Source organism: Rhodnius prolixus, unplaced genomic scaffold (assembly GCF_049639745.1).
Source record: "Rhodnius prolixus isolate KJV_2025 unplaced genomic scaffold, Rpr scaffold_4, whole genome shotgun sequence".
Lineage (NCBI taxonomy): Eukaryota > Metazoa > Arthropoda > Insecta > Hemiptera > Reduviidae > Rhodnius > Rhodnius prolixus.
In genome coordinates this window covers 29,023,540-29,050,178 of record NW_027411614.1, presented here as the reverse complement: position 1 = coordinate 29,050,178, position 26,639 = coordinate 29,023,540, and the positions used below count along the sequence as shown (strand labels likewise).

The following is a 26,639-nucleotide window of genomic DNA, read 5'->3' as shown; positions in this document are numbered from 1 at the left end:
GTCAAATTGACTTCGGATTGGCAATGCAGTGTAAAGTGCAGGTTTATTGGTTGTTACAAAATTGATGTTCACCTAACAATATATATATTGATTTAATTAGGTCTACTTCGTGTATGGTTACTTTCAAATGGTCATAACCTAATTAAATCAATATATATATTGTTAGGTGAACATCAATTTTGTAACAACCAATAAACCTGCACTTTACACTGCATTGCCAATCCGAAGTCAATTTGACTCAAAAAAAAATAGGAATGGTCTCTGTTTCCCCACATCTCATAGCTATCCCGAAATGCTCTTAGATATGCTATCCCCACTCTCTCACCATTTGATAGTCACAAGCTGAAGACCGTGGAATTCTTAGTTTCTTTTTGCAGATTAATTTACTTTCTTAACAAGAGTACCAAACTTCTGAAATTTAGTTTCTACTGGTAATAAAGGTACTTTTTTTTAAAATATTAGGAAAGATTTGAAATGGGATGTGGCACTAAAAACAAACCCATTACTACCCAAAAAAGCCTATTGTGGATCCTGTAAATGACGTTGATTGTTCTAACAATTGAGGGTGGTACTGAAAAAGTGAACAGGTTCGTTATGATGAGTTAGTGTTTGGGATACTAGACAAAGTTTTTACACACAACTGCCTTGGTTGTGGACCCAATGTATACCAGGAGTAAGTTAGGATGTTAGGTCGGGCTACCCGTAGGGATGCCAAGATATCTGAAGAAGTGGCTAGTGTACAATGGAGTATCCGTGTTTTATGAGTATGTGTAAAATATATATAAACAGAGTATGTGTCTGTGTGTGAGAAAGAGAACTCTTAAAACGAAAAATTTCCGGAAACTAGAACTTGATATTGCGATTGTATCCCACTGGGGGATCCAACTGTAACTTAGCCATCAGAATCCCACAGACGAAGTGCTCTAATTTATTTGAAACATCTCTCTAGGAATATTTCTAGAAATAGGAAATTCTAGGAGTATTTTTCTCACTTTACGGAAAGAAAATAGTGGGTATACTATTTATAGGCGGATGTACTGTCTGCATGTGCGGCCCTATTTCTTGCATATTATCAATAAGGTGAATACTACTTCGTGTATGGTTACTTTCAAATGGTCATAACTGCAACAAGAGTACCAAACTTCTGAAATTTAGTTTCTACTGGTAATAGAGGTACTTTTATTTAAAAGATTAGGAATGATTTGAAATGGGATGTGTCATATGTTTTAAACAAATGTGCTGCTTAAACGAGTTTGAAAGAAAAAAAGTCGAAAAGTAGCAGCAGCATTTTACCGGACGGTTTTTTTTTTTAATTTTCTGAGATTTTTACGAAAAATGAACCTTCAAATCGACCAACAAAGCAATTTCTTTAGTTAAACTTCTTCTCCTTCTTTTAAGGAATTTCCTCATAATTGAGGGTTTCCTCGCCAAATATTCTTCGTCACCAATAAACTGTATCCTCAGCATCACTCTCCATCGATCCACGACCTGTCATGACTGAAGACCTCCGTTGCAAGTCTCGGTCGGCCTCTTCTCCTTCTACCATCCAGTTTCCAATTCAAAACCTGTTGGGGCAATCTTTCTGGAGCCATTCTTTTAACTTGGCCAAACCACTTGGGTCGTCTCTCACAGATAACTTCTAGTACCATAATCTCCCGAATCGTATCATCGGGATTTTCTCAGCAGATCTGCGCCAGAAGACCATTTCGGTAGCTACAAGTTTTTTCTGATCTTACGATTCAACTGGCCATGCCTCGCACCCACAGAGCATTATACTCAGTACTAGGGCATCATAAATTATTCTTTTAGTACTGTTAAGAATATTTTTTGCTCCATAATAGAATATTGCTCAGAATAGCAATAGCCTTCCTACCCTCAGTTGGAGGATCCATTCAGTTCTAGTACAGACCCAAGGAATTAAAAATGAACCACATTCCTCATATTTTTATTTCCAATTATTGGGCATCCTCCATCCGAGGTCATATATTCACTTTTTTCGAAATTCACCTTGAGTCCCCACTTCTCGTTAAACTTAAGTATAAAAAAAGTCGATTGTATACGCATCAAACTTCTTTGGAGTATAAATTTAAGAAAAGATATAAACAAATATGACTAATTATAAGTTTTTAAGCCTAAAATTTAAATATTGTTTTTAAAAAGGCTACTGATGCATCTTCTTAACTTTACCGTTTTTTACGACACAAAAAATGAATCCTTTTTATATACTAAAGATTTTTTTTCTAAAAATATTATAATTAAAAGGATTTCATGAATTAAACTCACGAAGGCTTATTAAAAGTATTGGTTAACTTTATTTAATAAACGAAACTACTAACTAAAATTCTAATTAATTTTTAGTATACTAGGAGATCAGAAAAATTAGATTGACCTATCACTTGAGGTTATTTTAAACGTTAAACAAATAGTTCATGTTCAAGACTTAAATAATCAAATAAGGTGGGAAAAATAAAAAATAAAATATGTATGCTAAAAATAACCAACCATCAAATCCAAAAAATACAAACAAAAAAGATAAATAAGAATTTTATTTATTTGGTTTGGAAGTCGCATATGAAACCTAACACATGGGACTAAAACTGAAAATAGCCTTAAAAGAAAAACAGAGAATCTATAAGTTTGTGTGAAAAAAGGTAGAAAAGTATTGGAAGCAGAATCTGGTTAAGGGAATCCCCCAAGGAATGTAACAAGGGCTGAACAATCTTGTTTTTCCACAATACGGCACACATTGTATTGCAATTTAGAACTCCTACAAATTATCCAAGTTTTATAGGAATAAAAAAAGAAAAAATAAATCTGGTGCCAAAAGACGTTGGGAGCTGATTTACAGCATTTATTTTTTAAAGTTTAATGATTAATTTTTATTAATTACATTTTTAACTAAAATACGTTCCACTGGCCTCTTGTGGAAGCTTAAAAATATTTTACCAGCCACGTTTTATTTAATCCTAAAATCTGACTTGCCCGACAGATACTTCCGAGTGCAAATAGGATCTTCTTTCTCTCCACTTAAACCAATCGACGCTGGAGTTCCACAGGGCAGCATTCTGGGTCCAATTCTCTACTCCATTTACACTTCAGACATATCAACTAATCCTAACACCACACTTCTCACTTACGCAGACGACACGGCCTTACTGTCTACTAATCATGATCCTGTAATAGGTCACAGAAATCCGCATTCTCATCTCTCCTCATAAGAACAGTGATTCAAGAGATGGGCTATAAAGCTTAATGAAACTAAGTCGCAAAACATCACCTTCACTCTTCGTCGCATTACTCTTCCTCCAGTCTTCTATAACCTAACACCTCTACCAGTAGTGAACGTTGCCCGCTACCTTGGGCTTTACTTAGACCGAAGACTTTCTCGGTACCCCCACACTAGACTTAAAAGAACAGAACTAAACAGACGCTATCGACTAATTAAAAGACTCTTTGACGATAGATCAAAACTTTCTCTGGACAACAAAAGACTGATTTATACTTCTATTTTGAAAACCATTTGGGCGTATGGAATAAAGCTGTAGGGTTCAACCAAACTCTCCAATCTCCAAAGAATTCAATCGCTACAATCTAAAATACTTCGAACTATCGTAAACGCTCCATTTTATGTCTCTAACCTGACTGTACACACTGATCTTAACATTCCTTTTGTCATCCAAGTTGCTAAAACACGATACAGAAAACTCCACTTCAGCCTGCAATCTCATATAAATCCTCTAGCTAAAAATCTTTCTTCTAGAACTCTTCCTGATAACCCGACAAGACGTCTTAAAAGACAGTGGCCTCGAGATCTCCTCTCAAGTGAAGAGAGTGACTAACCATAATAATGTTTTGGAGTGTTACCACTGGGTAACTTCTACACTCGTCACCTTATCATTTATTACTATTATATCATTGTTACTTATAGCGCTGACGCGCTGATTGTAGCACAATAAACGCAAAAAAAATACGTTCGTGCAGTATCATTTTTTTTTTAAAACATTACGTCGCTTTAATTATCCTTTCCAACCGCCCTTGAGTTAGAATACAGAATGTCGTAAATTTGCCCATCTCTAATGTAATAAAGAGCCAAAGAAAGATCAACGTTTGCCATTTGGAAAACACAAGCAATTCGGAGTTGAGGTAGGGTCCAGATGTAAGAGATATAAAGAAATGGATCTTTGGACGTACACAGTTGATCGTCAAACATGAGACACCAACTGTAAGAGAAGTACCGATGTTTATCGTGCTTATAAAACTTGGCATTTGGTACACCGAAGACGATAACTTGAGGCAGACGAACACTGTAGCAAAGTAGCGCGCAGATCTATATTTTGTAACAAGCCATAAAAGTAGAAAGCTTTTAAAAGGAATGCAATAAAATTCCTATAACTTCCCATAAAACATCTTCGTTCGATTTAAGAACATTTTTTTGTGAAATATATTATGATCAATCAGCTCACCAAGCATATGGGCTTACAGATTCTGAATAACAATTCAGTTATTTAGCAAAGATTACAATGCTCTGCCAAAAATACAAAAATCTTCTCGTTGTGTATTCTTAAACGCCCTCTGTTGTGCTTAATGTGGCGGAAAAATCTTAGTTGCTTCCACCTTGCAGAGGGAAAGACAGTTACTGCCTCCAATAAGTTTAATTTATTCGGGTGTAACAGATATTGATATTCAATAAAGGTTGGACGAGCACCATTAAATAATAATCACTCACATTTTGAACATACAATATTCAAACAAATCGGTGTGAAAACACGCCTGACTTTTGGTTCTACCTATCACATCTTGTAAATTTCCTTCAAACACTAAAAATTTACTCATATTTGCTTCTTACCAACATTAAACGACTAGAGCTGTGGGGTTCAGCCAATCCTACAAACATACGGATTGTACAGATGATATTCCAGCTAAAACTATTCCGACAGATAGCTGACGTTCCTTTCTACGTGACTAACCTCACTCTTCACAACGACCTCAACATCCCCCCCTTCGTACACCAATTCGCCAATACTAAATATCAAAAATTCTATACTACTCTCTCGAATAGCTCTAATCCTCTGGTACTGTGTCTCGCCTCTACTGTCATTTCTGGCAATCCTCCTTGCCGACTGAATCGCCAGTGGCCCCGGAACTTCCTTGAGAACTGAAGACCATTGCCAACATGGATATCCTATAGAAACTGCTACCACTGGGTAGTTTCTCTGCTCTTTTTCTTCACGAACCATTTACATCTTCATCAAATTTACTTATTTTATATATTTATATACAGTTTGTTAAAAAACATTCCATAAAAATGAAACCTTAAAGGGAAGTCAAGCCCAAATACTCCCTGAGAACTGTCCTAAAATGCATTATGCTAGATAATTGATTGGAGTAAAAGTTACTGAATGCATTTAACGTGTGCACGAAGCTTACAGCAAACCCAAGGAGTCATTTTATAAATATCAAAAAAGTGAACAATCTATTGGTTTAAACAATGACTTACAGTTGCGGAATATTGTTTTAAATTGGAACTTTTTTTAGCACATTTAATCCTCCTTAAAATACAGAAAGGTTAGGATAAAATGGAAAAGATATCCTACTCCAAAATTCTACGTATACAATAAGTATTCCTAATTTAACGCAAACCTTAGGAGTCGCTTCTGAGATAAGTTTATTGTAACCCTGCGGATTTTCGGTTTGAAGTACGTATTTATATTTCAGACATCTCCTGTTGGAGAAATCGATTCAATAACGCAATACTTCAACTGAACGACTTCCACTAAATTTTTACTTGCGCCCTCTGCAGGACCATAAGTTTCAGCTTTCTACAATTGTTCATCGACAAAATGAACCCAGAGACTAATTTGAAAAAAAAAATAAAAATACTTTTTATCTCTGAGAAGACCCAAAAAAATATATCTATATACTGTGGCTTGGTGCAAGAAGTGCCAATGTCAGATTTTGGTAAAAATGAGTAAAAAATCTGTTTTGATATATTAACCATCAGAATTTTTCTTGCAAGAAGTGCCAAAGTCAATTTCAAAGTAGTAACTGAGTTACTAAAACTTACTAGTGCCAATGTCAAAATTTAGCATCAATATTTCCCCCCCTCCAGGTAAACCAAAGAGGACGTTCACTCGTAATCCTTGTTTTGACATTGGCACTTCTTGCACCAAGCCACAGAATATATTCATTAAAAATTCCATATCGGGAAAAATGCGTAATTGCAATTCTGTTTTATAAAGAAAAGAGAAGAAATCTTTTCAAGATTCTCCATCGTTGCAGTAAATTTAAATATACAAGAAAATAGGAGGATCACAGTTGGTCGCAGCTACATTAAGCTCATTGTTAGAATCTAAAACCCAATTTAGGTCAATGTAGAGCATAAAGTAACATCTTAAGAATGGTATGTCAGTGAGGACATTGTGCAGCAATAAAATCAAAAAATATAATATAGAAGTAAAATTTCTCCTTTTCCTGCCGTAGACACCAGCAAACTTGCCTGTACTCGCAGATAGAAGTTACAAGGTGACCTGCAGGAGAGGAATGAGGATGGATGAAAGAGGCCCGATTTAGTAAATGACAGGCGAAGTTGTGCCCATTCACTTCTTATAGCATCCATTTTCTACAGCCGTGAACATTACTTACATCATCATGGCGACCCTTAACTTATATAATCAAATCAATTTGTTTTTACTTTTTACTTTTTCTAACTCTTACTAAGTTAGAGAATATTATTGTAATCGTGCGGATTTTTGGTTTTGAGTATTATGTTTCCCCTTTTTGGGGAAACTAAACATCCAACTGGAACTCCAGCGATTTCTGTAGTTTTCAGAGCTACACAAAAGTATTTGTGGAAAAACACTTTTTCTTGGCCAGTTTCGTTTCCAAGTGAAGCTCTTCTAAGGAAAATCGTTTGGGAAACTCTAGCTGCGGCTATTAGTGAATTTCATAAAAACATAATTTAAGGATCCACCCGTTTTTTATATTAGATAAAACCTAGCATTGCATTTTTGCAAATTTAACGTTAGAAAATTAGCATCTAATTAAATGTAGTTCAGTACTTCTTTACACCTTGTTTTAACAATTTAGTAAATTTAAAAATCTTTTAGATTCAGCTAAAGTAAGGACGAAGTAAAAGGAAAGTTTTAGCGGTAGGAGTGTTGTGGTTAGTTAAGCAGGGCAAAGAACACCCTAGAAGGGCAACTCAAGATACCCTACTGAGCAGTCTAATTGATGCAAAGGGATGGTCTGACCTAGCTAACACAAACGCTTACTCTAAAGTTAAATATAGTTCTCAAATTAAGACTAACTCAACTGTAATTACTTCCCCTACTACCTTGGAATGTCGCTCTATCATCAATGGCTCTCAAATTACAATCGATTAGGATTCAAATTTCGTCTGGATTTCTCAAGCTATTCTTACTTTCTATTACAAATTAAAATAAAAAAAAAGTATTGCGATCCTATCGAATTTTCTACTCCAAAACACGGAAAACACCGGGCAACTCGACTGTAACTTTAGTATTTCAAATAACTCTACTAAAAATACCAACTTAAACAAATGGATTTTTCACTTTTCATCATGTTTCACCTCATAAATCGTTTTATTTTGGTTTTTAACTTTGTATACTCATCATACTTATTTAAAGCTACATTTTTTTATTTCAAAAACATTTGAATTTCAGAAGTGGTGGTTTTATCTTTTAAAGATGTTCTGGACAGGTTATATTATGGACAGAAAATTTTTCTATTGTGTCTAAAAGGGATGTTCATAAAGCCATACGATGCAAGAACATTTAACACTGCATTGCCAATGCTCGAACCCAGTCAGTTATTGCCAATGTGGAGTCATACAGACTCCATAGTTTATTTTTATATTTGTTTATATTGATTTCAATTTTAATAATAAAATTTGCATTAAAGAATGAGAAAGACTAGGAATTAAGGACGAAAAAACAGAATTTCACGCAGAATAAATTAACTTCAACTTAGGATCGCAGTAATTTCAGTATTTTCTAGAATCCTGATTGACTGCCTTCTGATCAGGGGCCTTTTAATTTTTTTAATTAAATTCACTATTTTTTCAATTACTGTGCGCTGTTGACACGTATCGGAAATTACCCAATTTGCTGCAAGTTTTTGCTGCAGTTCGGACAGAAAATCAATTCTAGAAAGAGGCTTTTTTGTGCCTTGATGCTTTCTATGAAAATTATGTCAATTTATCACATAAGCATTTAGGCAATAAATGTTGATCATATTAAAAAAGAAACACAATGACTACCTTCAAGTTTTACGATTAGAACAAATTTCGATTCACTGAATCATTATGTAAAGATGTGTGTTGCAACCCAGTTTATTGAGCTTCCCTTTGTACGATACCGCTGTAACATTTAGCTCAAAAAAAGAATAAACATGAATGAATCTTGCTTTCGATTTTCATAATCTAAGAAAATATAAATGTTATGACACTCAAAAAGATCAAGAGGAAAATCTCAGAATTCTTCGCGAGGAAGACAGCAGAGGGTTTGAAGTAGAAGTAAATTTCCCAGTATGGGCAGACCAAATTGGTAATCTGGAGTCAAGTTAATATCTGAAAATCTATTTATATTACCAATCAGGAGTCGAAATGACTCCGATATACTATTTAGGTGTAATGTCAATCTGGAGTCAAAATGACTCTTATGATTCAAGTAAACTAATCTGCAAAGAGAAACTAAGAATTCCACGGTCTTCAGCTCGTGACTATCAAATGGTGAGAGAGTGGGGATAGCATATCGAGGAGCATTTCGGGATAGCTATGAGATGTGGGGAAACAGAGACCATTCATATTTGTTTTGGAGTCAGATTGACTTCGGATTGGCAATGCAGTTTTAAGGGATAACTAAACGAGCGCCATTTAAACCAAATAAAGTAGAATAGAATTCATTTTCTGCTACAGGATCTAGTTCGTTTAGTCTGGATTTGCTCCAAGTCTGTAGCTAAGGAGTAAAAAGTTCTAATCCTAATTATATTCCAGATAAATGTGAATGGTAAATAAATATAAAGATGCTACTTATTAGTTGGAAGTTAAACAAATTCCTGCACAATACACGAACAGCTGTAAAATCTGCAGTTTTTATTTCTGGCAGTCTCCATTAAATAAACTCAAGCTATTATTATTCTTAAAAGTGTTCATATTGTAATGAATGAATTTTATATTAGAATATTATGTTTCATTTTTATTTTTAGATCTCTCATAAAATGCATCACTTCTACCAACATGAACAATCTAAAGAATTACGACCGGAAATGAAGTAGTGTTGAAATTAAATTAAGAGTTTATACACAATGGAATATTATATTAGAACCATTGAACAGAACTAAGCAGTTGGCATTATGATCTCCTCCGTAGTCGTCCTTCCTTGTTAAGTTAAAGAATCTCTACTACTTTATTTTATTCCTCGAGATAAAGGATTCTATTGAGCAGATTTTCAATTTGAGTTTTCTACGGCAATATCTGTTTTAGCCATGAGTACGAGAAAGATGGCTTCATAGATTGGTCTGCGTTGATCCATCAGGAGGTACATCACCAACAAAAAACTGCAGAAAGTTTGTGGCCAGAATCGGTCAACCCTAAGTACCGTTTTACTGAATCGATTTCTTAAAAAGATTTACTTTTTAAGATGTATAACATTTGGTTGACATTTTTCTATAGCAAAATGCAATTAAGGGGTTTTTGGGGGAAAGGATGGATAGATTCATTCTAAAGAGACTGTTATGTACGGTTCAAGCCTCTGTGTGCGGTTTAGAAGGGTAAAATGAGTTGCTAAAATAAATTTTTAAGAAAATTTCTCAACTAAAATTGATCTTTATTTTGGTTTGGTGTGTACTTCTCTGAAAGCTTACAACGCTTTGTAAAACATGGTCTTACAGAATTGATCATTATTTTGGTTTGGTGTGTACTTCTCTGAAAGCTTACAACGCTTTGTAAAACATGGTCTTACAGAATTGATCATTATTTTGGTTTGGTGTGTACTTCTCTGAAAGCTTACAACGCTTTGTAAAACATGGTCTTACAGAATTGATCATTATTTTGGTTTGGTGTGTACTTCTCTGAAAGCTTCCATCGCTGTGTAATGTTTGGTTTTACAGAATTGATCTTTATTTTGGTTTGGTGTGTACTTCTCTGTAAGCTTCCATCGCTGTGTAATGTTTGGTTTTACAGAATTGATCTTTATTTTGGTTTGGTGTGTACTTCTCTGTAAGCTTCCATCGCTGTGTAATGTTTGGTTTTACAGAATTGATCTTTATTTTGGTTTGGTGTGTACTTCTCTGTAAGCTTCCATCGCTGTGTAATGTTTGGTTTTACAGAATTGATCTTTATTTTGGTTTGGTGTATGTTTCTCTTTAAGCTAACAAAGCTTTGTAGTATGAATATACAGGTTTCGTGACCGTAAATTGTTAAACTTAAGATTGAAGATTGGCGAGCAATCGGTCAAATAAAACAATTCGTCTTTTTGCCAACATTTCGACAAATATATTGTCTTCTTCAGGGCCTGGATATTACAAATACAAAACAATTTACAGAGTCAGTAACATAGAAAATCAGTAAAAATGATTTGTCGAAACGTTGGCAAAAAGGACGAGTTGTTTTACTTGACCGACTGCTCGCCAATCTTCAATCCTAAGTTAAAATTTTGTAATGCTTGGTCTTACAGAATTGATGACGTTAGTAAGAAATAAATATGACTCAAACGTTCGCAATGTGAAGTAATTAGAGAATGAGAAAATTCTCTTTTGAGAAATAAGAGAAAGTCATGTTACTGTTGACACCAATTTTTATTTTCAAAAGTCATTTAAAGAAATCAATATTTACTATATCCGGAAAAATTGCAGAGCTTGAATAATTAAACTATATCAGATGATCATAACTCTTCATTGATGTAAGAAACCTGTGTCTATTTCGCAATGAATTGGAATGGAGGGAGTCAATTTTCACGGCACATTAAGCCCATGAGAGAACATTTAAGAATTGGTAATGAGATGATACTGGTACTGCTGTGAGAGGAGACTCTTTCTAAAGCGATAAGAATTAAATACGAGTGAAATGTTTGGAGAATAAAGTAGTTTAAAAGGAAAATCTGTATAAATAATCACAGCCGTTTTATTTCTATTTTTACTTTGATACTTATGTTAGTGACAAGATTAATGAGCATATTTCTTCCTTACTATTATTAATTAATGTCTAATGAAATCCGCCTTCTCAGCAACATATGATAAATAATTAAAAACCGTTCTGACCCTTTATCCAGTCAATTTAAGCAATTTATAGGTGATAATGGACAGACACTCACCATTTCAGCTTAAAAAGCGGTTTTTAGTTGAGACATACGAGGTGTGGCTACATAAATAACGAGACTGATGCCGCAACAGAAGAACTATGCATGCGTCAAATCCTAACGACCGACAGCTGTGCAGAGTAAAGCCTTCTCTTTCGATTGCAGCGTCTCACGTGTTTGTAGAGAATTCTGTCTGACCGGAACCGTCGTTTGTGTAAGAGGTGTTAGTTTCGTTTTGCCGAAAACATGATATTACATGTAGTAGTGCAATGAATTGTCGTGAAATTCCACATGAAACTGGGTAAAACCGCTACTGAAACTTATCTTTTACGAAAAGAAGTTTATGGCGATGAATGTTTATTACGTGCGCGAGTTTTTGAGTGGTTCAAGCGTTTCCAAGATGGCCAAGAAGATGTCGGAGATGACGACCGCCCGGGTCGCCCTTCCACGTCCAAAACGGATGAAAATATCGATTATAATTAATCAACATTACTACCGTGAGGTGCTTGCTCAACTCCGTGAATGAGTCAGGAAAAAACGACCCGATTTGTGGAAGAACAAGTCATGGGTTCTCCATCAAGACAACGCGCCGGCTCACACAGCATTGTCTGTCAAGACGTTTCTAGCCAAGTACAACATCCCAGTTTTAGGCGAACCGCCTTATTCGCCTCACCTGGCCCCATTTGACTTTTATCGGTTCCCCAAAGTCAAATCTGCATTAAATGGAACACGATTTCAGTCCGTTGAAGCAGTGAAAGAAAAAGCGGCACGCGTCATGCAGGAGCTTACAGAAAAAGACTTCCAGCACTGTTTCGAACAATAGTAAATTATCATGGAGCGTTGCAGGGATAGGGGAGGGGTGTATATTGAAGGGGATAATAACTAAATATGTATAAATTTAAAATAAAATGTCTTACAGCAATAGTCTGGTTATTTAATAGCCATACCTCGTATTACTACAAAGAGATCTACAAAGAGAGGTAAAATAATAAAAAGTATATTTATTAGATATAAAATTGAAGCTGAAGGTGGTGAGCAGTTGGTTAGTCCCAAAAGTTCATCTCACACAGGTACATCACCGCTTCATTCAATTCTACTGGCAGCATCACTCTTTATAGCAACATTATTTAAATGTGATCCCATTTTCGGGCAGCATAGTCTCATTACAGTAACTAACCTGATGTATCCGCACATAGCAAAACACCTCTACAATATTTAAACTTTTGACTCCTCCCTCTGTTCGGGAAACTTAGCTTTTATATTGTTTATTTAAACTTAGGGAACTATTGTTTCTTCCTAACGGCAATGCTGGGAATTGAACCACCACCTCACAGTTCATTTATTCTATCTATAAAATAAAATAAAATGTTTTACAGCAATAGTCCGTTATTTAATAGCCACACCTCGTATGCACAAAACTGTACATTCAAAAATTCACGTTAAGTTGTTTCAAAGTTACCTTTACAATAACTCCATGTGTTTTAGCTACTGCTTTTGTGTTCAGTGTACCACTGGTTCAGCACGATGATTATTGGGCTCTAAAATACAGTTTGTTCATTTTCTTTGACAATCTTACTGTACTCATATAATTGCCCATATTTGTCTTCTAAAAAAAACGATCCCTATAGTTTAACAGTTACACAATCGTAGAAGAATGACTCATTTGAGAGAACAATGATATATCTAAATGTAATACTACTTTTAATGTTTTGAATTTTTATATTTTTAGCATAACAAGTTTTGTTTTAAATGTCAAGTTGGCATAAATTTAAATTAATATATTTTAATTGAATTAGTAAAAATTTCAAAACAAAATTTATGTATTTTTCTAAATGTATGCTGAATGCTGAAGATTGTAATTTGAATTAAATTAAAAGTAAAATTGAAATAATTAATGTGGAGAGATCAAGTTTTCAGTAAAGGATAATTTAATATTAATTTTCCACTATTTTCATCTGTCAACGAATCAAAAACCAACATTTAATGACGAGGTGGCTTTATAATATACTATTCATTTAAAAGTTGCAAACGGAGAGAGGCTAGGACCTATCTCATTTTTACTCGGGTCCCTCAAAATCCTAGGTACGCTATTCACCAGTCCTCCTCACAAACCCTTCAGTCCTTACTGGCTTAGAATGTCCTTATGTAGCCACTCTGCAGCGCCAAGATGTGGTAGGTAATGATTGGTTTCCAAGTGAAGAATGTAGGATGCAGTAAAGGAGAAAAATAATTAGATGTTTAAAAAAAAAAACAAAACAAACGAGCACTAATTCCATTATAAAAAGCTTTTCATTTGTTTAAACATTTACAACTTCGCTAAGTAAATGCGATGATGTGTAAACGTGTATACAGGGTGTTCATTTTAAGATGTCTCAAATGCATTTCATGCTTAAACGGTAGAGGAAAAATTTGTTGCCCGTCAACTCTAGTTTCAGTATATGTGACTTGATTTTATATTCATGCCCGCATACGCGGCTGACGCGCGACCAAAAATGAGGGTTCACAGTTGACCCTCATTTTCATATAGACAGTTTTAAAGAGTATAAGATGTTATGAAAGAAACCGGAAACCGCCATTCGATATCTTTAAAATTAAAGGTGCTAGGCCATTTCAAAATATGGTATTTATTAATCATATTTCAATTTTTTAACTTGTTATCAAAGAGAAACAAGACCACGCGATAGGTCATTTTTGTGTATTTTTTCATCCCCTTTCTACTAAAAATATTGCCAAGGCATTAAAGCTAGTATTTTTCTTAATATCGGGAAATAAGGCAACAAATTTTCCTTATACCATTTTTTGCTCAGATCAACCGTTTAAGCATGAAATGCATTTGAGCCGTCTTAAAATGAACACCCTGTATAACGAGAAAAGCGTGAATGATAGCCTTTCAGTGAAGACCACCATTAATCGAGTTCGTAGTTGGCTACGAAGTTAACGGCGCCTCAGTCGCCTTTGAGGATTTAATGGAAGGTCTAGCCGTGACTGCTAGAGAATTTTGATATGAAGAAAATTTGTTGTGAATAAATAAATAAATAAAGTCTTTTATAGGGGCGTGTCTCTAGTCAAGGTAAAGTCTAGGTAAAACACAAGGTTGACTGGTAGAATAGAACTATTATCCAAGAATATATTGCAGAATGAAGAAGAAATACTTTGATTTATCAGCATTAATTTGTGATTGATGTAGCTAAGATTCCAGGGAATCAAGATGGAATTGAAGAGTGCGAACTACCAGGACGGGTTCAGTATGTAAGGCATTGTTGTCAGTATTAGCAGGCTTGTCCATGGGACATATTTTACTGTCCCATCCCATCCCATGGCAATTTATGCCTGTCCCATCCCATCCCATCCCACGGGATTCCCATTATAATATTAATATGGAATACAGTTCAAATAAAATTATTAAATTTATGAAAGTTTACGTTTAGTGTCTACTAAATAGGACTAGATGTACAAAGAGACATGCAAAACGACAAAATTTATTAATTTTATTAACTTTAACACTCAAAAATATAATCTAAGTATGACAATTCAGCATCATTCTGACACTCTCATTCTATTTCTGAGTCACACTGCTCATTCAGCACACTATCAATTTCCTGCTCATCGACCGATTCTAATAATTCAGTTAATCCAGGTAATCCCTGAACCATTTACACAATTTTCGTCTTACATGCAAATCTGATATACACATAGTTTATAACGACAGCTGGTGACATCCGTTTTCGTAACTTATTCAAAATTTCAGCCTAAATTTATTTTACAATATCAAGTATCGACTACCATGGGAAATACAAATGTGTGCTGTCCCATCCCATCCCATCCCATGGGAATAACATTCCTATGGACAACGCTGAGTATTAGAGAGAGTTTGCAGGTAAGTCGACTTAATGCACAGTAAAACACAAGGGGGAGCCTAGATCAGTTCCCTGTTGGAACAATTGTTAATCAGGAGGCGCTTTCATTAGTAAAAAGCTTCCAAAGTTAATTTATGTTGTACTTGTTTTATTAAATACAAAAGGGCCAAAACTATTAAATCATAGGAAACAAAAAATTTATAGACAAATAGATTTATAGTCTAATAAATTATATTCTTATCCTAGAGAACCAGGGAATGTAATTCATGAAAAATACAAGTAATATAAGTGAAAACAATGTGTGCCTCTTTCTCCAATATCTTCGTCTTGATTTTCTTCTCGCCTCTCTTCAAATTCTATACAGTTGGCAAGATTGCTGAACTACCGCCTCTACTCATCTAAACCATTTTCACGGCTTATTTCCCTCAAGTTTCTACTAGACTACGCCTCAACAAATATACTTTTTAACCTAATTAGAGATAAAGGACTGGAAGGAAAATGTAACAAAAACTTATGCAAGACTTTTTAATTTTGTTTTTGTTCATCTTTTTACAAAAAGTGCACTGGCTTTAGTTTTCATTAAATTTCCAAGGAATATCAAAAGAACCATTTTAAAGCAATAAAGAAAAGTAGAACGTGGAGTGAGCTGAGTGGTGACGAAGCTAATTACTGACAGAAGAGACACTTGAGATGTGTAAAATGTCAGAGTCCGTCTCACTTTTATTACATTTTCTAAAGCATTGCACCCTCTTGATGTTCCTTACGCTTTATAAATTTGTATTCTTTTATCTTCACCAAATAGAAATTTTGTTAAAGCAAAAACTAACTTGTTTAATGCGAACAAATCTGTGTGAAATAAACAACTTTCTTGACAGTTGTTCTAAGGATACGGCTAAAAAGAGTATTACTAAACAAAACAGACAGGATTACGTCTGTCTTAAAGTAGACCAACAAGAGCATTGCCAGGGAAACCACCAAGATGTTTTAGGTTAGGAAAACATTTTCGATGGATAGCGAAAATTTTCAGAATAAATTAAGAAATTACCAATACCTGAGTGGCGCAGTTAAGTGAAAACGCTTGTGTCGATGTCACTGAAAGAGGATTATCTGAATCGAAGAGGGATGTGAATAAAGAGATTCAAATTACTAAACTAAGGATTCAAGATTGGCGAGGAATCGGTCAAATAAAAAACAACAACTCGTCTTTTTGCCAACGTTTCGACAAATATATTGTCTTCTTCAGGGCCTGGATATAACAAATACAAAAATACAATTTAAAGAATCAGTAACATAGAAAATCAGTAATATAAAAATAAAATACAATAATTTTTTTATAATTATTGAAACTTACGTGGCTATGCGGGTTAGTTGAGTTATAGAAAACTAAAAACCAGAACTAGAGACTAGACGAGTTGTTGTTATTATTTGACCGATTCCTCGCCAATCTTAATATCCTTGTTCAATAATTTACGGTCACGAAACCTAAGATATTCATTCAAATTACTGTTTACAAGTCTACATTCCTCCAAATATTTAGACATTTTGTAAGAAATTGACCTTGACAAAGTGGATTAAGTCAAGAATCCAGACAGAGGAGATTATTTAGAAAAGTGGAGAAGGATTACTAGAAGAGCTAGTGTCCGAAACTACATATCTACTCGCAGATCAAGGGCCTGCCTTGACAAAATAGTGCAGGCTGAGATGAGGATTCTAAACAACCAATTTACGTCAACTCAAAGACAAAAAAACGACGGATAAAAACAAGCTTGGCAGAGGAAGATCCAAAATGAGGTAGGTAAAAGGTTTACATTCCGATTTTAATCAGAACCAGGTTAGCCAATTATGTTTAAAAGTGGTGTTCTATCATCGCTTTAAGTACACAATTAGTATATCCGTCATCGTATGAAAGAAACATAAGTTGATATTGTAGTGCCAGGCTCTTCTCGAGACAGGATGTTCCACTTCAACCTTTCCGCTCTGATATTCTCATTATTAGCTACCCACCCACTCTGAAGATCCAAGGCTTCCACCTGAAGCGCAAGTGGCCTACCGACCGTTTTTGTTTGACTTAACATCCATAAAACTACAACTAATTAGAAAGGCAAACCATTGGATGTCTACTTCATCAGATGTCAAATGATATATCACTTTTACTTGTTGCAGGTTGCACAGTAATAGATTAACAAAACCATAAAAGAAAAATAATAATTTACCAAAATATTCCTTCCACCATTCGCTGATTAAAAAAATCACAAAGTTGTGCTTTTTAAATATTCAGACCATTTTACAGGCATCAAACAAATTCAACAAACTGAAGCTTTCCTTTTAAATCTATAGTAATGGCTCTTCTTTTAAACCTACCAAAGCTTTATTCCTGTCGAATTTTTGGATATATTTTTCTTTAATATTTCTGATTATCCTGATAACCTTATCATTTTAATAAACTAATAGCTTTCCGTCTAATCAAACACAACTCACGAATCAAGCGAACATATAACTAATATTCAATCAGCTATTTAGGAAAGGATCAGCTAGTGGATTCAAACAAGAAGATCCCGAGCTGGATGCCAGTAGATTTTCTCTTCTTGGAAGCCAACAGTTTACACCGTCACCTTACTATCAGTGAAGTGAAGTGTTGTATGTAACGAGAAAACACTGTTTAGAGGTGGAATATGCACTGAGAAAATTTGATTCCAAATAAATTCAGATGTAACCGGGTTAAAAAAAAAAATCGTTTTATTCTGCAAAACCCAGACGTTAAAAATGAAAATCCACAATCCACAGAGAGACAAGAGATTCAATTTGTTAGCGGTAAGAGTGATGAATAAGTTATTTTGCTACCCAGCATGGGACACCAGTGGGAATTGCATACATTTTTAAAACAATTATATGAGATGTGCCCGTCTAATGTTTTGGATCTAACTTGCTCTCTCATTGTTTCTTAAAGAGGATTCAATGTTTGCGACCTGAAATCCGGAGGAATGATATTCAACGATTAAAAAAGAAAAACAAAAATCAAAAAAACTCAGAGCAGTTGGTTATTAATAAGGAACGGATTTTTATGTATTTAAAAATGCCAAATATTTAACTAAAATATGCATTTATTTTCGTCAATTATGTGGAAAATATGTGATTTTCTTAAAATATTTTCTGGAATATTTAAGTAAAATGGACATTTTTTTTTTATTAAAATGGATTTTTGGGGGGGGGCAAGTTATAATTATTTATGCAAGAAAAGAACATTTTTACAATTTATAATAATTTATTAGGAACAAAATAATTTGTTTTTACAAGTTATAATGATTTATACAACAAAGAACATTTTTACTATTTATAAAAAGATGTGTTAAATTTTCAATTTTGAAAACTTCACTCTTCGAAATTGTTTGCAACCACATGAAATTTCAAATGTTGGAACGTAAAGTGACGACGTTTTGGGCGTAAGATGGACTTGTAACGACCAAAAGATCGTTCAACATCTACAGATGTTATAGGTGCCTTGCTGAAAGAAGTTATCTCGTTGGGTGTAAAGGGTACACGATGTTCTGAGGTGACTTCTGTTCCACTGATAATATCAGAAATCTGGCAGATGGTCTCCCACCCTTTGTTCTTGCTCAGTACTTCTACCAGTTTTGATCTGATCAGATCTCCCTTACTCCCAGGTATTCCTTCCACCTTTTCGATGACTTTTTTAACGTTGGACACGTTTTCTGTCAGTCGAACATTTTGGGACTCAAGTTGGGTAATGGCTTGTGCAAGAAATACGCAATTGTCAGAAATGAATGCAAGGTCGTTCCTTAAATTAGGTTTCTCGAATAAAGACTTGGCTGTATTTATCGCTACTGCTTCGTCTTCGAGATGTGAAAGGACATTCTTGATTTTATTGTAGTTTTCATAGTAATACTGAGCTGCTTCCAGCCAAGTATCCCATCTTGTCAATATTGGTTCTGGTGGAAGGCACAAGTCTGGATAGAGATCTTTTAGCATTTTAATGCGACTTGGTGCTTTTAAGAACACTTTTTTAACCACTGTGATTCACAGCCCTACAGTCTGTGGTTCACAGTTCCTGTCAACCACCTCCCATTTATGAAAATATGCCCAAAATGAAAAATATGTACATATTTTGATTAAATATGTAGAAATATTTATTTATTTTAATCAAATATGTATAAATATGCGATGACGTCCAAATATGTGGAAATATGTGAAATAAAAGTAGGCTCAAACGGCTTAAAGAGTGTCAGTATGAATACTTCTAGTTGAAAAACGTCTGTAAATTGCCTAGAAAAAAATATGTAAATACATACGAATCCGTTCCCTAGTTATTAACAATGTACAAGTGGGAAACTCGGCCGTTTTTTTGGTAAGTTTCCATTTTGACATTTCAAATCGGGTAATATAAAAAACAAGGACTACAGATTGACATAACTATTTATTTGTCTGATGAGTTATGTCAAACATTAATATAACCTGTTATTTATGAAAGTACAAAAATAACCTTTTTTTTTTTTGCATAATAGGGATCGCAAGCTTTACAGCCGTCGGCAGATGACACATCAAATAAAGAAAAATGTAGCATAAAAATCAGAATAAAATGAAAGCATTGTTGCAATGAAATGGAAGAGAAATAAAATAATATTAAGCTGTAAATAAAGAAAACAAACATCAACATATATCGAAAAAAGTAATTTACAAAAATAAAGTAACACGTAATTTAAGGTTTAACCTTCCAGCGGGCGCGTCCAAAAAGTTACAAAAACTGGCGCGCGTATCTTACAGATAAACTTTGGTATTTTTAATTTTTTTTATCAATAGAAGGAATGAAATTAATTAAATAACATCTGTAATTATTAATAATGAAATAACAAATAAAAAAAGGCTCAGAAAACGACAGTACGTTTTATTTTTTACAAGACAATAAGTGCAATTTTACAATCATTATGTTCTGACACTAGACTGTCTAAAAGTGTTCGCAGTTATTTCCTCCTCGTATCTGAGATATACAATGTCTTTTTCTGTCAGTAGAAAACAATATTCTTATAAACAATGCTGAAAATAGTTCAATTTGATGAACACGTATAAAAGAAAAAATATAAATAATTGATAAGTCAGGAAACTTACTCGAATGGTCGTGAGTATATATCAGGCACGGATCGGCAATTGCAAAGAAATATACAACTCCAAACAAGATAAGATTTTTACTGAAGGAAACTAGTCATGAGAGTGTAGCATTGCTTAAAGGACAGCACCCTCTGTCGCTCCGTCTCTAAACTGCGATTATTTTAGTCTTAGTCTGTATTTGTGAGATACTCGCACCCGCTGGAAGGTTAAGCTCGTCGTTATACTTGGAAATCTTCTGAAGTTCTTAGAGAGAAAAACCGAGCTACAGTTATTACAATAGCTCGAATACTTCAAAATTTCTAAAATATGTTTAAAATGTAGCAGTATGGTCCAAATATACTTAAAAGTAGCACTGAATATTTTGTAAAATTTCAAATATTTCATTTTTCGTGCTTTTTTTGATGAACAATCCTTGTACAGGGTGGGGCAAAAGGTATGAACCGGTTTTAAAGGAAGGTAAAACAAAAACCATTCAACTTACAGAAATTATGTTTATATTGTTTAATTCAGTACAGAATCTAGTTTTTTTACATTGTTTGAAAGATGATATCACGTAGGTGGCGGCCGTCAGCCGCGATGCACTCTTGAAGGCGAATTCTGAAGTTTTCAACCGCTCTTCTGCACATTTCGATGGGTATTGCCTGATTCTGTCCTTAAGTTCTCCCTGGGATACTGAAGTGATTGTATGGTGTGCAGTATCCCAATTTGGGATTATTGGTCCTTACTTTTTCGAGGATAATGGGCGATCCGTCACTGTCACCGCTGAGCGCTATACGACAATGTTGGAAGAGTTTTTTTTTGAACCTGAGCTGGAAGAATTGAGTGAAGCAACTAATCTGGGAGACATCTGGTTCCAACAGGACGGGGCTACATCCCACACTGCTAGGATTTCAATGGCGAAATTGAGGCGTTTCCCCAGCGCTTCGTCTCTTTGAGGGGTGACGTGGAGTGGCCTGAGCGCTCACCAGATTTGAGCATTTGTGATTTTTCTATCTGGGGGTACATAAAGGAAAAAGTTTTTAAACATCGTCCACATACCCAGGAAGAACTTAAGGACAGAATCAGAGAGGAAGTTACGGCAATACCCATCGAAATGTGCAGAAGAGCGGTTGAAAACTTCAGAATTCGCCTTCAAGAGTGCATCGCGGCAGACGGTCGCCACCTACGTGATATCATCTTTCAAACTTAATGTAAAAAACTAGATTCTGTACTGAATTAAACAATATAAACATAATTTCTGTAAGTTGAATTGTTTTTGTTTTACATCCCTTTAAAACCGGTTCATACCTTTTGCCCCACAATTGACCAACCGGACAGTTTTAATAAGTTCTCTTGGCTACAAAAATTCTTCAAACATATTTTGTTATATCATGTTATTTCAAGCATCTATATAAGTCCTTAATTATTTTCTTAATATGTTAAGATGTTCTCCTTTAATCTGTACTAAATAGTAGTTGAGTGTACACAGTATCATGCTTTTAATCTCAATTTTACTTCATTTATTTTATTTTTGTAGACACTTGTAAACAAACTATTGAAAAAAAAAATGAATCATTTATTCATTTAAACAAAATTACTGATTAACAGTGTTAAATAAACACAATTAGTAGACCACCTCTGAGAGTTCTCAAGTAACAACGTTTAAAAAACACACGCATCACCATGTTGAAACGAGCTGTCTTTTAATTAATGTTAATTGAAAGGTGCACTCTTCATTATTAGTCTTTGATATGATTAACTTTAAGTTCATTATTAACTTACCAAAGACAGGATGAAGGAGTTAGCCTATGTGGTATTCTCTAGAATTCAATAAGACGATGTTTCCTTTACCTGAAACATTTATAATTATATTAATTTCTAGAGAAAATTATAGAACATTAACATTATAATTAATTAAATTAATTAATACTAACTTAAAGCTTTACGATACAAATTTCTATTGAAAGTGTTTATTTTAAATTAGATTTAAAGAGAAAATTGTGGTAGCTTTAAGTTATAACAGATGAAATGTATTTTGTACATCTTATGAGAGGTGTACTTAATAATTAATTCGACTATTTATTGGTATAATACAATAAAATGTAGCATTTTAATACAATAAAGTTTATTAGAAACACCTCCGTCCACGTCACTTGACATTACTCATAGTAAAACAAAATTGAGGAAAGGTTATTTTATTCACATCCGTCCTTTAGTCAGTATATTTGCATATGGCTGCTAATTTAGTATGAAAGTACATATTATTTTCTATCTCATTGCTGGGCCATTTTTTAAAAAAAAATTACCAGACACTCAAAATATATTCTATACGAGGTGTGGCTATTAAATAATGAGACTGATGCTGCTACAGAAGAACTACTATGCACGCGCCAAATCCTAACGACCGACCGCTGTGCAGCGTAAAGCCTTCTCTTTCGATTGCAGCGTCTCATGTGTTTGTAGAGAAATCAGTCTGACCGAAACCGTCGTTTGTGTAAGAAGTGTTAGTTTCGTTTTGCCGAAAAACATGATACTACACATGTAGTAGAGCAACGAATTGTCGTGAAATTTCACATCAAAACTTGGTAAAACCGCTACTGAAACCTATCTTTTATTAAAAGAAGTTTATGGCGATGAATGTTTATCACGTGTGCTAGTTTTTGAGTGGTTCAAGTTGTTTCCAAGATGGCCGAGAAGACGTCGGAGATGATGACCGCCCGGGTCGCCCTTCCACGTCCAAAACGGATGAAAATATCGATTATAATTAATCAACATTACTATCGTGAGGTGCTTGCTCAACTCCGTGAAAGAGTAAGGAAAAAACGACCCGATTTGTGGAAGAACAAGTCATGGGTTCTCCATCAAGACAATGCGCCAGCACACACTGCATTGTCTGTCAAGACGTTTCTAGCCAAGTACAACATCCCAGTTTTAGGCCATTGGAAAATTCAACTTATTTATTTATATTTTAGAAAATGTAAGCTTTGAATACGATACATAAAAATACATGATCAATGGACCGCTATTAAATTACTGAAAAAAATTGCATTTAACTACAAAAGAAAAAGAATCACACGCAAACAAAAAATAAAGTTATTAACAAAAAGAAAAACAATTTGCAGTGTTAAGGACATAATCTATGTTCAAAAAGTATACTATCTGTTAAATCACAAATATAACCCATTTCCTGGATGCATATAGAAGTGGGAATAATAATGGTTTCTCATCCATACTTCCGGAATTCTATTGGATTTTAGCCAACTTTCTAGCTTCTTTGAAGCGCACGTTATTACATGTAGATTACATTGGCTTAATAAAACATAGTTTCAAATAATACAATATAAATACTTCTTAGAAATTAAACTAATGAATTTAAAATTTCCAATTCATTTATTTCATTGCATGAGCAACGAATTGTTCAAAGTAATAACATTTTAACAAAATTCAGACTGGCTGAACCCTTAATATTAATGTACACACAAATTTTACACAAAATACACAAAAAATACTTACAAAAGCCTAATAACAACAACACTGAACCAACAATCAATAGCTTACTTTAACAACAGATCCAATGTTTTTGTTTTTCCTTTATATCGGTATCACAGACTTCAGAATTCTTTCCCAACGGCTAAATAAAACATTAATTTAGATAGGAACAAAGTAAATGTTTTACCAAGTCTACCATAAGTCAATAATAAAACTTGAAAATATTTTGCAATTTCTTTTGAAATTTTTTTACCATTATACGAGGGTCGTTTGAAAAGTCCGTGCAAAGTCAGAGAGATAGCACCACCGGCGCGTATCGGGGTTATGTTTAGTTAGTAGCATCTCTTGGAAGAACACACACCAAGTTTCATACCGACGATACAAGACCGGAAACAAATGGGACATTTTAAAATTAATTACAAACTAACACAAGTACTGACAGGACATGGACGAACTAGACACTACTTGCGCAGATTTCATATAATTGACGACAGCAGCTGCCCTTGCGACAATACTACAGAACAAACTTGGACCCACTTAATATATGACTGCCCGTTTCTGGACCGGTACAGACATCAACTAATACAAGACGTTACGACAACAGGACACAACTGGCCCATCGAGAGATCTTTACTCCTATCAAGAGACAAGTTACCAACATTTGACAAATTTATACATTCAATATCGATAGACATTTTTTGACTAGACTGACTGAAATTTTTGATGGAAATGGTACGCATTATGTTATGTATATAAAAAATAAAGTAATATGTATAAATGTTGTAAATAGCGTTATGTATTATAAATGTATATATATTGTATAATAGTGTGTATTATAAATATATTGTATATTAGTCTGTATTAAATATATTGTTTCTTAGGGTGTATTTATATATTGTAAAGAGTTTTATGTATTGCATGTATGTATATTAAAAATTGTAGATATAATTCTGCATTATTATGTATATATAGTTTATTATTATGTATATATATTTTATTGTTTATTAGTATTATTATGTATAAATAGTTTGTTTATTAATATTATTATTATTATTATTATTATTAGGTATATGTAGTTTATTATTACTATTATGTATATGTAGTTTAGTATTTAATTATGGATTGCATTGTATATAATAACATGTTGTACAAACCACATGTTATGCGATACTGTAAATAAACTCCCTATCAGCAGGGCTACTGTTGGTAGGCAAAAAAAAGATTCAGCCAGATCGGTCTATTTCTTTGTGTTTGGCATTCGTTTGAATCGAGGAAGTCGAGTGATTTTCAAAAAATGGACGAAAAAGAATTTCGTGTGTTGATTAAACACTACTTTATGAAAGGCAAAACGCCTCAGGAGACTAAAGAGAAGCTTGATAAACATTATGGTGACTCTGCACCTTCGATTAGAACAGTTTATAAATGGTTTCAAAATTTTCGGAGTGGCCATATGGGCACAAGTGACGCTGAACGTTCTGGACGCCCTGTTGAGGTTACTACTCCAGAAATCATTGATAAAATCCATGATATGGTAATGGATGACAGAAGAGTGAAGGTGCGTGAGATTGCTAGTGCTGTGGGCATCTCGAATGAACGGGTACATAATATTTTGCATCAACATTTGGACATGACAAAGCTATCCGCAAGATGGGTGCCGCGATTGCTCACGCTTGACCAAAAACGAAAATCGTGTGAAGTGTTTGCAAGGACAGTTTGCAGCTGTTCCAGAAGAATCTGCAGGACTTTAAGCGTCGTTTCGTCACTGTGGATGAAACATGGATACATCACTACACGCCTGAGACCAAAGAACAATCTAAACAATGGGTTACCAAGGGGGAAGACCGTTCCTTCGGCCGGAAAGATTATGGCGACTGTCTTTTGGGATTCGCAAGGAATAATCCTCATCGACTATCTGGAAAAGGGTAAAACTATTACAGGTGCATATTATTCATCGTTATTGGACCGTTTGAAAACCGAGCTGCTAGAAAAACGCCCACGATTGGCCCACAAAAAAGTCCTTTTCCATCACGACAACGCACCAGCTAACACCTCAGCAGTTGTGGTCGCAAAATTAATGGAAATAGGGTTCCAACTCGTTTCACAACCCCCCCTATTCTCCAGACTTGGCTCCCTCTGTCTACTATTTGTTCCCCAATATGAAGAAATGGCTGGCGGGAAAAAGATTTTATTCAAACGAGGAGGTGATTGCAGAAACGAATGGCTATTTTTCAGATTTGGACAAATCCTATTATTCGGAAGGGATCAACAAACTAGAGCAGCGTTGGACGAAGTGTATAAGCCTAAAAGGAGACTATGTTGAAAAATAAAAAAGGTTTACCCCAAAAAATTAAGTAGTTTTTATTTTTGCACGGACTTTTCAAACGACCCTCGTACATCTGAAAAAATTGACATTTTCAAAAAATTCTTTTGGTAAATCAAGGGTATATTTGAAATTTTAACTTGATTCAAAAGAAAATAATACAGATTGAGTGTAGCTGGAAAATGGTCAGAGTGAAATGGTACTTCGAAATTACTTTGAAATTACTCAGTAATGCAGGCTTCTTGGACGAGTCCGAAAAACTGTGTCGTCAGAATGCAATTTACGAGAAAATTAATAAAAGAAAGAAAAAGAACTAAAACGTAGCAAATTGCTTGAACTTGGTCGTTTACCATTTTTGACAATTCCACTTAAAAACTCCAAACATTCCACCATTCCATTGTTGAACTCATAATAGTTTAATTTTTGTAAAATAATATTACATCTCTTATTGTAAAATTGTCTTTACTATAGTTTTTTAACAATGGAGACGTTAAAAACAAATAGATGGTATACGTAAGATAAGTTTGTAATACTGAGGTTTTCATTGTTCTTTTCATT

General features: G+C 34.3%; 1 protein-coding gene across 1 annotated transcript in view; it reads right to left on the bottom strand.

Annotated features, from left to right (window-relative positions):
- The window catches only part of LOC141456485 (uncharacterized), a 638,647-nt gene that overhangs the window by 560,031 nt on the left and 51,977 nt on the right, over positions 1 to 26,639 (bottom strand). Inside the window, exon 2 of the mRNA XM_074132515.1 lies at positions 22,055 to 22,123. The gene's annotated coding sequence lies outside the window, so the exon portion shown is untranslated. The remainder of the gene's footprint in view (positions 1 to 22,054; positions 22,124 to 26,639) is intronic.